Raw genomic sequence first — 15,178 nt, forward strand, 5'->3', positions numbered from 1 at the left:
CTAGGATTTGCCCTAATCAGGCACATAATTTCGCATTTTCCACATACATGTTGAACAGATCCTGGGTTTCTTCTGGTTTGGATTACGTAGTAATGTGGTACCACACTGAAACATTCAATTAAACCTGGTCTTGATAAATATTTTAGAGGATAACGCATGTTAGGTCTGGGGTAGGTCTGGGATTTGCTCTCATCAGGCTCGTAGTTTCGCACATTTCTCATACTTGATGGCCAGATTCTGGGCTTTTTCTAGTTTGGATTCTGTTGTAATGTGGTGCCACACTGAGACAGTCCATTTAACCTGGTTTCTATCAATATTTTAGAGGATAACACATGTTATGTCTAGGTTAGGCCTGGGATTCACTCTCATCAGGCTCGTACTTTCGCATATTTCTCATAATTCATGGCCAGATACTGGGCTTTTTCTGGATTGGATCAGGTAGTAATGTGGTACCACACTGAGACAGTCCATTAAACCTGGTTTCGATTAATATTTTAGAGGACAACGGAAGTTAGGTCTCGGATAGGTCTGGGATTTGCCCTGATCAGGCTCGCACTTTCGCATATTTCTCATACTCGGTGGCCCGATTCTGGGCTTTTTCTGGTTTTGATCCCGTAGTATTGTGGTACCACACTGAAACATTCAATTAAACCTGGTCTTGATAAATATTTTAGAGGATAACGCATGTTAGATCTGGGTTATGTCTAGGATTTGTCCAAATCAGGCTCATAAATTCGCATATTTCTCATACTTCATGGCTAGATACTGGGCTTTTTCAGGATTGCATCAGGTAGTAATGTGGTACCACACTGAAACAGTAAATTAAACCTAGTTTCGATCAATATTTTAGAGGATAACGCATGTTCTGTCTAGGTTAGGCCTGGGATTTGCCCTCATCAGACACATACTTTCGCATTTTCCACATACATGTTGAACAGATCCTGGGTATTTTTCTGGTTTGGATCAGGTAGTAATGTGGTACCACACTGAAGCAGTCGATTAAACCTGGTTTCGATCAATATATTTGAGGATAACTAATGTTAGGTCTAGGTTAGGCCCGGGATTTGCCCTCATCAGGGTCATATTTCCGCGTTCTTCACATACTTGTTGGACAGATCCTGGGCTTTTTCTGGATTGGATCAGGTAGTAATGTGGTACCACACTGAAACAGTCCATTAAACCCGGTTTCGATCAATATTTTAGAGGACAACGCAAGTTAGGTCTGGGATAGGTCTGGGATTTGCCCTGATCAGGCTCGCACTATCGCATATTTCTCATACTCGGTGGCCAGATTCTGGGCTTTTTCTGGTTTGGATCCCGTAGTACTGTGGTACCACACTGAAACATTTAATTAAACCTGGTCTTGACAAATATTTTAGAGGATAGCGCATGTTAGATCTGGGTTATGTCTAGGATTTGCCCAAATCAGGCTCATAAATTCGCATATTTCTCATACTTCATGGCTAGGTACTGGGCTTTTTCAGGATTGGATCACCTAGTAATGTGGTGGCACACTGAAACAGTCCATTAAACCTGGTTTCGATCAATATTTTAGAGGATAACGCATGTCCTGTCTAGGTTAGGCCTGGGATTTGCCCTCATCAGACACATACTTTCGCATTTTCCACATACATGTTGAACAGATTCTGGGTTTTTTCTGGTTTGGATCACGTAGTAATGTGGTAGCACACTGAAACAGTCCATTAAGCCTGGTTTCAATCAATATATTTGAGGATAACTCATGTTAGGTCTAGGTTAGGCCCGGGATTTGCCCTCATCAGGGTCATATTTCCGCGTTCTTCACATACGTGTTGAACAGATCCTGGGCTTTTTCTGGATTGGATCGGGTAGTAATGTGGTACCACACTGAAACAGTCCATTAAACCTGGTTTCGATGAATATTTTAGAGGATAACGCATGTTAGGTCTGCGGTAGGTCTGGGATTTGCTCTCATCAGGCTCATAAATTCGCATATTTCTCATACTTCATGGCTAGATACTGGGCTTTTTCAGGATTGGATCACGTAGTAATGTGGTACCACACTGAAACAGTAAATTAAACCTAGTTTCGATCAATATTTTAGAGGATAACGCATGTTCTGTCTAGGTGAGGCCTGGGATTTGCCCTCATCAGACACATACTTTCGCATTTTCCACATACATGTTGAACAGATCCTAGGTATTCTTCTGGTTTGGATCACGTAGTAATGTGGTACCACACTGAAACAGTCCATTAAACCCGGTTTCGATCAATATTTTAGTGGATAACGCAAGTTAGGTCTGGGATAGGTGTGGGATTTGCCCTCATCAGGGTCATATTTTCGCGTTCTTCACATACTTGTTGAACAGAACCTGGGTATTTTTCTGGTTTGGATCAGGTAGTAATGTGGCACCACACTGAAACAGTCGATTAAACCTGGTTTCGATCAGTATTTTTGAGGGTAACGCATGTTAGGTCTAGGTTAGGCCTGGGATTTTCCCTGATCAGCCACATACTTTCGCATTCTTCACATACTTGTTGAACGGATCCTGGGTTTTTTGTGGTTTGGATCACGTAGTAATGTGGTACCACACTGAAACAGTCCATTAAACCCGGTTTCGATCAATATTTTAGAGGATAACGCATGTTGGGTCTGGGATAGGTCTGGGAGTTGCCCTCATCAGGCTCATAGTTTCGCGTTTTTCACATACTTGCTGAACAGATCCTGGGTTTTTTCTGTTTTGGATCACGTAGTAATGTGGTACCACACTGAAACAGTCCATTGAACCTGGTTTCGGTCAATATTTTAGAGAATAACGCATGTTAGGTCATGGTTAGGTCTGGGATTTGCTCTCATTAGGCTCGTACTTTCGCATATTCCTCATGGTTCATGGCCAGATTCTGGGCTTTTTCTAGATTGGATCCCGTAGTATTGTGGTACCACACTGAAACATTCAATTAAACCTGGTCTTGATAAATATTTTAGAGGATAACGCATGTTAGATCTGGGTTATGTCTAGGATTTGCCCAAATCAGGCACATAAATTCGCATATCTCTCATACTTCATGGCTAGATACTGGGCTTTTTCAGGATTGGATCACGTAGTAATGTGGTACCACACTGAAACAGTACATTTAACCTGGTTTCGATCAATATTTTAGAGGACAACGCAAGTTAGGTCTGGGATAGGTCTAGGATTTGCCCTAATCAGGCACATAATTTCGCATTTTCCACATACATGTTGAACAGATCCTGGGTTTTTTCTGGTTTGGATCACGTAGTATTGTGGTACCACATTGAAACATTCAATTAAACCTGGTCTTGATAAATATTTTAGAGGATAACGCATGTTAGATCTGGGTAATGTCTAGGATTTGCCCTAATCAGGCACATAATTTCGCATTTTCCACATACATGTTGACCAGATCCTGGGTTTCTTCTGGTTTGGATTACGTAGTAATGTGGTACCACACTGAAACATTCAATTAAACCTGGTCTTGATAAATATTTTAGAGGATAACGCATGTTAGGTCTGGGGTAGGTCTGGGATTTGCTCTCATCAGGCTCGTAGTTTCGCATATTTCTCATACTTGATGGCCAGATTCTGGGCTTTTTCTAGTTTGGATTCTGTTGTAATGTGGTGCCACACTGAGACAGTCCATTTAACCTGGTTTCTATCAATATTTTAGAGGATAACACATGTTATGTCTAGGTTAGGCCTGGGATTCACTCTCATCAGGCTCGTACTTTCGCATATTTCTCATAATTCATGGCCAGATTCTGGGCTTTTTCTGGATTGGATCAGGTAGTAATGTGGTACCACACTGAAACAGTCAATTAAACCTGGTTTCTATCAATATTTTAGAGGATAACACATGTTATGTCTAGGTTAGGCCTGGGATTCACTCTCATCAGGCTCGTACTTTCGCATATTTCTCATAATTCATGGCCAGATTCTGGGCTTTTTCTGGTTTGGATCACGTAGTATTGTGGTACCACACTGAAACAGTCAATTAAACCTGGTTTCCATCAATATTTTAGAGGACAACGCAAGTTAGGTCTGGTATAGGTTTGGGATTTGCCCTCATCAGGGTCATATTTTCGCGTCCTTCACATGCTTGTTGAACAGATCCCGGGTATTTTTCTGGTTTGGATCAGGTAGTAATGTGGTACCACACTGAAACAGTCGATTAAACCTGGTTTCGATCAATATTTTTGAGGATAACTCATGTTAGGTCTAGGTTAGGCCTGGGATTTGCCCTCATCAGGGTCATATTTCCGCGTTCTTCACATACTTGTTGAACAGATCCTGTGTATTTTTCCGGTTTGGATCACGTAGTTATGTGGTACCACACTGAACCATTCAATTAAACCTGATCTTGATAAATGTTTTAGAGAATAACGCATGTTGGGTCTGGGATAGGTCTGGGATTTGCCCTCATCAGGCTCATAGTTTCGCGTTTTTCACATACTTGTTGAACAGATCCTGGGTTTTTTCTGTTTTGGATCACGTAGAAATGTGGTACCACACTGAAACAGTCGAGTAAACCTGGTATCGATCAATATTTTAGAGAATAACCCATGTTAGGTCATGGTTAGGTCTGGGATTTGCACTCATCAGGCTCGTACTTCCGCATATTTCTCATACTTGATGGCCAGATTCTGGACTTTTTCTAGTTTGGATCCTGTAGTAATGTGGTACCACACTGAAACAGTCCATTTAACCTGGTTTCGATCTATATTTTAGAGGATAACGCATGTTATGTCTAGGTTAGGCCTGGGATTTGCCCTCATCAGACACATACTTTCGCATTCTCCACATACTTGTTGAACAGATCCTGGGTTTTTTCAGGTTTGGATCACGTAGTAATGAGATACCACACTGAAACATTCAATTAAACCTGGTCTTGATAAATATATTAGAGGATAACGCATGTTAGGTTATGGGTTAGGTCTAGGATTTGCCCTCATCAGGCTCATACTTTCGCATATTTCCCATACTTGATGGCTAGATCCAGGGCTTTTTCTGGATTGGATCACGTAGTAATGTGGTACCACACTGAAACAGTCAATTAAACCTGGTTTCCATCAATATTTTAGAGGACAACGCAAGTTAGGTCTGGTATAGTTCTGGGATTTGCCATCATCAGGGTCATATTTTCGCGTTCTTCACATACTTGTTGAACAGATCCTGGGTATTTTTCTGGTTTGGATCAGGTAGTAACGTGGTACCACACTGTAGCAGTCGATTAAACCTGGTGTCGATCAATATTTTAGAGAATAACGCTTGATAGGTCTTGGTTAGGTCTGAGATTTGCTCTCATCAGGCTCGTACTTTCGCATATTTCTCATAGTTCATGGCCTGATTCTGGGCTTTTTCTGGTTTGGATCACATAGTAATGTGGTACCACACTGAAACAGTCGATTAAACCTGGTTTCGGTCAGTATTTTTGAGGGTAACGCATGTTAGGTCTAGGTTAGGCCTGGGATTTTCCCTCATCAGACACATACTTTCGCATTCTTCACAGACTTGTTGAACGGACTCTGGGCTTTTTCTGGTTTGGATGCCGTAGTAATGTGGTACCACACTGAAACATTCAATTAAACCTGGTCTTGATAAATATTTTGGAGGATAACGCATGTTAGGTCTGGGTTAGGTCTAGGATTTGCCCTAATCAGGCTCATATTTTCGCATATTTCTCAAACTTGATGGCCAGATCTATTGCTTTTTCTGGTTTGGATCATGTGGTAATGTGGTATCACACTGATAAAGCCCATTAAACCTGGTTTCGATGAATAGTTTAGAGGATAACTCATGTTAGGTCAAGGTTAGTCCTGGGATTTGCCCTCATCAGACACATACTTTCGCATTCTTCACATACTTGTTGAACTGATCCGGGGTTTTTTCAGGTTTGGATCACGTAGTAATGTGGTACCACACTGAAACAGTAAATTAAACCTGGTTTCTATCAATATTTTAGAGGATAACACATGTTATGTCTAGGTTAGGCCTGGGATTCACTCTCATCAGGCTCGTACTTTCGCATATTTCCCATAATTCATGGCCAGATTCTGGGCTTTTTCTGGTTTGGATCACGTAGTATTGTGGTACCACACTGAAACAGTCAATTAAACCTGGTTTCCATCAATATTTTAGAGGACAACGCAAGTTAGGTCTGGTATAGGTTTGGGATTTGCCCTCATCAGGGTCATATTTTCGCGTCCTTCACATGCTTGTTGAACAGATCCCGGGTATTTTTCTGGTTTGGATCAGGTAGTAATGTGGTACCACACTGAAACAGTCGATTAAACCTGGTTTCGATCAATATTTTTGAGGATAACTCATGTTAGGTCTAGGTTAGGCCTGGGATTTGCCCTCATCAGGGTCATATTTCCGCGTTCTTCACATACTTGTTGAACAGATCCTGTGTATTTTTCCGGTTTGGATCACGTAGTTATGTGGTACCACACTGAACCATTCAATTAAACCTGATCTTGATAAATGTTTTAGAGAATAACGCATGTTGGGTCTGGGATAGGTCTGGGATTTGCCCTCATCAGGCTCATAGTTTCGCGTTTTTCACATACTTGTTGAACAGATCCTGGGTTTTTTCTGTTTTGGATCACGTAGAAATGTGGTACCACACTGAAACAGTCGAGTAAACCTGGTATCGATCAATATTTTAGAGAATAACCCATGTTAGGTCATGGTTAGGTCTGGGATTTGCACTCATCAGGCTCGTACTTCCGCATATTTCTCATACTTGATGGCCAGATTCTGGACTTTTTCTAGTTTGGATCCTGTAGTAATGTGGTACCACACTGAAACAGTCCATTTAACCTGGTTTCGATCTATATTTTAGAGGATAACGCATGTTATGTCTAGGTTAGGCCTGGGATTTGCCCTCATCAGACACATACTTTCGCATTCTCCACATACTTGTTGAACAGATCCTGGGTTTTTTCAGGTTTGGATCACGTAGTAATGAGATACCACACTGAAACATTCAATTAAACCTGGTCTTGATAAATATATTAGAGGATACCGCATGTTAGGTTATGGGTTAGGTCTAGGATTTGCCCTCATCAGGCTCATACTTTCGCATATTTCCCATACTTGATGGCTAGATCCAGGGCTTTTTCTGGATTGGATCACGTAGTAATGTGGTACCACACTGAAACAGTCAATTAAACCTGGTTTCCATCAATATTTTAGAGGACAACGCAAGTTAGGTCTGGTATAGTTCTGGGATTTGCCATCATCAGGGTCATATTTTCGCGTTCTTCACATACTTGTTGAACAGATCCTGGGTATTTTTCTGGTTTGGATCAGGTAGTAACGTGGTACCACACTGTAGCAGTCGATTAAACCTGGTGTCGATCAATATTTTAGAGAATAACGCTTGATAGGTCTTGGTTAGGTCTGAGATTTGCTCTCATCAGGCTCGTACTTTCGCAAATTTCTCATAGTTCATGGCCTGATTCTGGGCTTTTTCTGGTTTGGATCACATAGTAATGTGGTACCACACTGAAACAGTCGATTAAACCTGGTTTCGGTCAGTATTTTTGAGGGTAACGCATGTTAGGTCTAGGTTAGGCCTGGGATTTTCCCTCATCAGACACATACTTTCGCATTCTTCACAGACTTGTTGAACGGACTCTGGGCTTTTTCTGGTTTGGATGCCGTAGTAATGTGGTACCACACTGAAACATTCAATTAAACCTGGTCTTGATAAATATTTTGGAGGATAACGCATGTTAGGTCTGGGTTAGGTCTAGGATTTGCCCTAATCAGGCTCATATTTTCGCATATTTCTCAAACTTGATGGCCAGATCTATTGCTTTTTCTGGTTTGGATCATGTGGTAATGTGGTATCACACTGATAAAGCCCATTAAACCTGGTTTCGATGAATAGTTTAGAGGATAACTCATGTTAGGTCAAGGTTAGTCCTGGGATTTGCCCTCATCAGACACATACTTTCGCATTCTTCACATACTTGTTGAACTGATCCGGGGTTTTTTCAGGTTTGGATCACGTAGTAATGTGGTACCACACTGAAACAGTAAATTAAACCCAGTTTCGATCAATATTTTAGAGGATAACGCAAGTTAGGTCTGGGATAGGTCTGGGATTTGCCCACATCAGGGTCATATTTTCGCATTTTTCACATACTTGTTGAACAGATCCCTGGCTTTTTCTGGTTTGGATCACGTAGAAATGTGGTACCACACTGAAACATTCAATTAAACCTGGTACTGATAAATATTTTTGAGGGAATCGGATGTTAGGTCTAGGTTAGGCCTGGGATTTGCCCTCATCAGACACATACTTTCGCATTCGTCACATACTTGTTGACGGATCCTGGGTTTTTTGTGGTTTGGATCACGTAGTAATGTGGTACCACACTGAAACAGTCAATTATACCTGGTTTCGATCAATATTTTAGAGGATAACGCATATTATGTCTGGGAGAGGTCCGGGATTTGCCCTCATCAGACACATACTTTCGCATTCGTCTCATACTTGTTGACGGATCCTGGGTATTTTTCTGGTTTGGATCTGGTAGTAATGTGGTACCACACTGAAACAGTCGATTAAACCTGGTTTCGATCAATATTTTTGAGGATAACGCATGTTAGGTCTAGGTTAGGCCTGGGATTTTCCTTCATCAGACACATACTTACACATTCTTCACAGACTTGTTCAACGGATTCTGGGCTTTTTCTGGTTTGGATGCCGTAGTAATGTGGTACCACACTGAAACATTCAATAAAACCTGGTCTTGAAAAATATTTTGGAGGATAACGCATGTTAGGTCTGGGTTAGGTCTAGGATTTGCCCTCATCAGGCTCGTACTTTCGAATATTTCTCATAGTTCATGGCCTGATTCTGGGCTTTTTCTGGTTTGGATCACATAGTAATGTGGTACCACACTGAAACAGTCCATTAAACCTGGTTTCGATCAATATTTTAGAGGATAACGCATGTTATGTCTAGGTTAGGCCTGGGATTTGCCCTCATCAGGGTCATATTTTCGCGTTCTTCGCATACTTGTTGAACAGATCCTGGGTATTTTTCTGGTTTGGATCAGGTAGTAATCTGGTACCTCACTGAAACAGACCATTAAACCTGGTTTCGATCAATTTTTTTGAGGGTAACGCATTTTAGGTCTAGGTTAGGCCTGGTATTTTCCCGCATCAGACACATACTTTCACATTCTTCGCAGACTTGTTGAACGGATTCTGGGCTTTTTCTGGTTTGGATGCCGTAGTAATGTGGTACCACACTGAAACATTCAATTAAACCTGGTCTTGATAAATATTTTGGAGGATAACGCATGTTAGGTCTGGGTTAGGTCTAGGATTTGCCCTAATCAGGCTCATATTTTCGCATATTTCTCAAACTTGATGGCCAGATCCATTGCTTTTTCTAGATTGGATCCTGTAGTAATGTGGTACCACACTGAAACAGTACATTTAACCTGGTTTCGATAAATATTTTAGAGGATAACGCATGTTAGATCTGGGTATTGTCTAGGATTTGCCCTAATCAGGCACATAATTTCGCATTTTCCACATACATGTTGAACAGATCCTGGGTTTCTTCTGGTTTGGATCACGTAGTAATGTGGTACCACACTGAAACATTCACTTAAACCTGGTTTCCATCAATATTTTAGAGGATAACGCATGTTATGTCTAGGTTAGGCCTGCGATTTGCTCTCATCAGGCTCGTACTTTCGCATATTTCTCATAATTAATGGCCAGATTCTGGGCTTTTTCTGGATTGGATCAGGTAGTAATGTGGTACCACACTGAGACAGTCCATTAAACCTGGTTTCGATCAATATCTTAGAGGACAACGGAAGTTAGGTCTCGGATAGGTCTGGGATTTGCCCTGATCAGGTTCGCACTTTCGCATATTTCTCATACTCGGTGGCCAGGTTCTGGGCTTTTTCTGGTTTGGATCCCGTAGTATTGTGGTACCACACTGAAACATTCAATTAAACCTGGTCTTGATAAATAATTTAGAGGATAACGCATGTTAGATCTGGGTTATGTCTAGGATTTGTCCAAATCAGGCTCATAAATTCGCATATTTCTCATACTTCATGGCTAGATACTGGGCTTTTTCAGGATTGGATCACGTAGTAATGTGGTACCACACTTAAACAGTAAATTAAACCTAGTTTCGATCAATGTTTTAGAGGATAACGCAAGTTAGGTCTGGGATAGGTCTGGCATTTGCCCTCATCGGGGTCATATTATCGCATTTTTCACATACTTGTTGAACAGATCCCTTGCTATTTCTGGTTTGGATCACGTAGAAATGTGGTACCACACTGAAACATTCAATTAAACCTGGTACTGATAAATATTTTTGAGGGTAACGCATGTTCTGTCTAGGTTAGGCCTGGGATTTGCACTCATCAGACACATACTTTCGCATTTTCCACATACTTGTTGAACAGATCCTGGGTTCTTTCTGGTTTGGATCACGTAGTAATGTGGTAGCACACTGAAACAGTCCATTAAACCTGGTTTCGATCAATATTTTTGAGGATAACGCATGTTAGATCTTGGTTAGGCCTGGGATTTGCCCTCATCAGACACATGCTTTCGCGGTCTCCACATACTTGTTGAACAGATCCTGGGTATTCTTCTGGTTTGGATCACGTAGTAATGTGGTACCATACTGAAACAGTCCATTAAACCCGGTTTCGATCAATATTTTTGAGGATAACGCATGTTAGGTCTAGGTTAGGCCCGGGATTTGCCCTCACCAGGGTCATATTTCCGCGTTCTTCACATACTTGTTGAACAGATCCTGGGTATTTTTCTGGTTTGGATCACGCAGTAATGTGGTACCACACTGAAATAGTCGATTAAACCTGGTCTTGGTAAATATTTTAGAAGATAACGCATGTTAGATCTGGGTAATGTCTAGGATTTGCCCTAATCAGGCACATAATTTCGCATTTTCCACATACATGTTGAACAGATCCTGGGTTTCTTCTGGTTTGGATCACGTAGTAATGTGGTACCACACTGAAGCATTCAATTAAACCTGGTCTTGGTAAATATTTTAGAGGATAACGCATGTTAGGTCTGGGGTAGGTCTGGGATTTGCTCTCATCAGGCTCGTACTTTCGCATATTTCTCATACTTGATGGCCAGATTCTGGGCTTTTTCTGGATTGGATCAGGTAGTAATGTGGTACCACACTGAGACAGTCCATTAAACCTGGTTTCGATCAATATTTTAAAGGACAACGGAAGTTAGGTCTCGGATAGGTCTGGGATTTGCCCTGATCAGGCTCGCACTTTCGCATATTTCTCATACTCGGTGGCCAGATTCTGGGCTTTTTCTGGATTGGATCACGTAGTAATGTGGTACCACACTGAAACAGTAAATTAAACCTAGTTTCGATCAATATTTTAGAGGATAACGCAAGTTAGGTCAAGGTTAGTCCTGGGATTTGCCCTGATCAGGCTCGCACTTTCGCATATTTCTCATACTCGGTGGCCAGATTCTGGGCTTTTTCTGGATTGGATCACGTAGTAATGTGGTACCACACTGAAACAGTAAATTAAACCTAGTTTCGATCAATATTTTTGAGGATAACGCATGTTAGGTCTAGGTTAGGCCCGGGATTTGCCCTCACCAGGGTCATATTACCGCGTTGTACACATACTTGTTGAACAGATCCTGGGTATTTTTCTGGTTTGGATCACGCAGTAATGTGGTACCACACTGAAATAGTCGATTAAACCTGTTTTCGATCAATATTTTAGAGGATAACGCAAGTTATGTCTGGGATAGTTCCGGGATTTGCCCTCGTCAGGCTCATACTTTCGCATTCTTCACATACTTGTTGAACAGATCCTGGGTATTTTTCTGGTTTGGATCAGGCAGTAATGTGGCACCACACTTAAACAGTCGATTAAACCTGGTTTCGATCAATATTTTTGAGGATAACGCATGTTAGGTCTAGGTTAGGCCCGAGATTTGCCCTCATCAGGGTCATATTTCCGCGTTCTTCACATACTTGTTGAACAGATCTTGGGTATTTTTCTGGTTTGGATCACGTAGTAATGTGGTACCTCACTGAAACAGTCGATTAAACCTGGTTTCGATCAGTATTTTTGAGGGTAACGCATGTTAGGTCTAGGTTAGGCCTGGGATTTTCCCTGATCAGCCACATACTTTCGCATTCTTCACATACTTGTTGAACGGATCCTGGGTTTTTTGTGGTTTGGATCACGTAGTAATGTGGTACCACACTGAAACATTCAATTAAACCTGGACTTGATAAATGTTTTAGAGGATAACGCATGTTGAGTCTGGGATAAGTCTGGGATTTGCCCTCATCAGGGTCATATTTTCGCATTTTTCACATACCTGTTGAACAGATCCCTGGCTTTTTCTGGTTTGGATCACGTAGAAATGTGGTACCACACTGAAACATTCAATTAAACCTGGTACTGATAAATATTTTTGAGGGTAACGCATGTTAGGTCTAGGTCAGGCCTGGGATTTTCCCTCATCAGACACATACTTTCGCACTCTTCACATACTTGTTGAACGGATCCTGGGTGTTTTCTGGTTTGGATCACGTAGTAATGTGGTAGCACACTGAAAGAGTCCATTAAACCTGGTTGCGATCAATATTTTAGAGGATAACGCATGTTCTGTCTAGGTTAGGCCTGGGATTTGCCCTCATCAGACACATACTTTCGCATTTTCCGCATACTTGTTGAACAGATCCTGGGTTTTTTCTGGTTTGGATCACGTAGTAATGTGGTAGCACACTGAAACAGTCCATTAAACCTGGTTTCGATCAATATCTTTGAGGATAACTCATGTTAGGTCTAGGTTAGGCCCGGGATTTGCCCTCATCAGGGTCATATTTCCGCGTTCTTCACATACTTGTTGAACAGATCCTGGGCTTTTTCTGGATTGGATCAGGTTGTAATGTGGTACCACACTGAAACAGTCCATTAAACCTGGTTTCGATCAATATTTTAGAGGAGAACGCAAGTTAGGTCTGGGATAGGTCTGGGATTTGCCCTGATCAGGCTCGCACTTTCGCATATTTCTCGCACTCGGTGGCCAGATTTTGGGCTTTTTCTGGTTTGGATCCCGTAGTATTGTGGTACCACACTGAAACATTCAATTAAACCTGGTCTTGATAAATATTTTAGAGGATAACGCATGTTAGATCTGGGTTATGTCTAGGATTTGCCCAAATCAGGCTCATGAATTCGCATATTTCTCATACTTCATGGCTAGATACTGGGCTTTTTCAGGATTGGATCACGTAGTAATGTGGTACCACACTGAAACAGTAAATTAAACCTAGTTTCGATCAATATTTTAGAGGATAACGCAAGTTAGGTATAGGTTAGGCCTGGGATTTTCCCTCATCAGACACATACTTTCGCATTCTTCACATACTTGTTGAACGGATCCTGGGGTTTTTCAGGTTTGGATCACGTAGTAATGTGGTAGCTCACTGAAACAGTCCATTAAACCTGGTTTCGATCAATATTTTAGAGGATAACGCATGTTCTCTCTAGGTTAGGCCTGGGATTTGCCCTCATCATACACATACTTTCGCATTCTCCACATACTTGTTGAACAGATCCTGTGTTCTTTCTGGTTTGGATCACGTAGTAATGTGGTTGCTCACTGAAACAGTCCATTAAACCTGGTTTCGATCAATATTTTAGAGGATAACGCATGTTCTATCTAGGTTAGGCCTGGGATTTGCCCTCATCAGACACATACTTTCGCATTCTCCACATACTTGTTGAACAGATCCTGGGTTCTTTCTGGTTTGGATCACGTAGTAATGTGGTAGCACACTGAAACAGTCCATTAAACCTGGTTTCGATCAATATTTTTGAGGATAACGCATGTTAGATCTTGGTTAGGCCTGGGATTTGCCCTCATCAGACACATACTTTCGCATTCTCCACATACTTGTTGAACAGATCCTAGGTATTCTTCTGGTTTGGATCACGTAGTAATGTGGTACCACACTGAAACATTCCATTAAACCCGGTTTCGGTCAATATTTTAGTGGATAACGCAAGTTAGGTCTGGGATAGGTCTGGGATTTGCCCTCATCAGGGTCATATTTTCGCATTCTTCACATACTTGTTGAACAGATCCTGGGTATTTTTCTGGTTTGGATCAGGTAGTAATGTGGCACCACACTGAAACAGTCGATTAAACCTGGTTTCGATCAATATTTTTGAGGATAACGCATGTTAGGTCTAGGTTAGGCCCGGGATTTGCCCTCATCAGGCTCGTACTTTCGCATATTCCTCATGGTTCATGGCCGGATTCTGGGCTTTTTCTAGATTGGATCCTGTAGTATTGTGGTACCACACTGAAACATTCAATTAAACCTGGTCTTGATAAATATTTTAGAGGATAACGCATGTTAGATCTGGGTTATGTCTAGGATTTGCCCAAATCAGGCTCATAAATTCGCATATTTCTCATACTTCATGGCTAGATACTGGGCTTTTTCAGGATTGGATCACGTAGTAATGTGGTACCACACTGAAACAGTACATTTAACCTGGTTTCGATCAATATTTTAGAGGACAACGCAAGTTAGGTCTGCGATAGGTCTGGGAATTGCCATCATCAGGGTCATATTTTCGCGTTCTTCACATACTTGTTGAACAGATCCTGGGTATTTTTCTGGTTTGGATCAGGTAGTAACGTGGTACCACACTGAAGCAGTCGATTAAACCTGGTCTTGATAAATATTTTAGAGGATAACGCATGTTAGATCTGGGTTATGTCTAGGATTTGTCCAAATCAGGCTCATAAATTCGCATATTTCTCATACTTCATGGCTAGATCCAGGGCTTTTTCTGGATTGGATCACGTAGTAATGTGGTACCACACTGAAACAGTCAATTAAACCTGGTTTCCATCAATATTTTAGAGGACAACGCAAGTTAGGTCTGGTATAGTTCTGGGATTTGCCATCATCAGGGTCATATTTTCGCGTTCTTCACATACTTGTTGAACAGATCCTGGGTATTTTTCTGGTTTGGATCAGGTAGTAACGTGGTACCACACTGTAGCAGTCGATTAAACCTGGTGTCGATCAATATTTTAGAGAATAACGCTTGATAGGTCTTGGTTAGGTCTGAGATTTGCTCTCATCAGGC

This window comes from Colletes latitarsis, chromosome 3 (assembly GCF_051014445.1).
Source record: "Colletes latitarsis isolate SP2378_abdomen chromosome 3, iyColLati1, whole genome shotgun sequence".
NCBI lineage: Eukaryota > Metazoa > Arthropoda > Insecta > Hymenoptera > Colletidae > Colletes > Colletes latitarsis.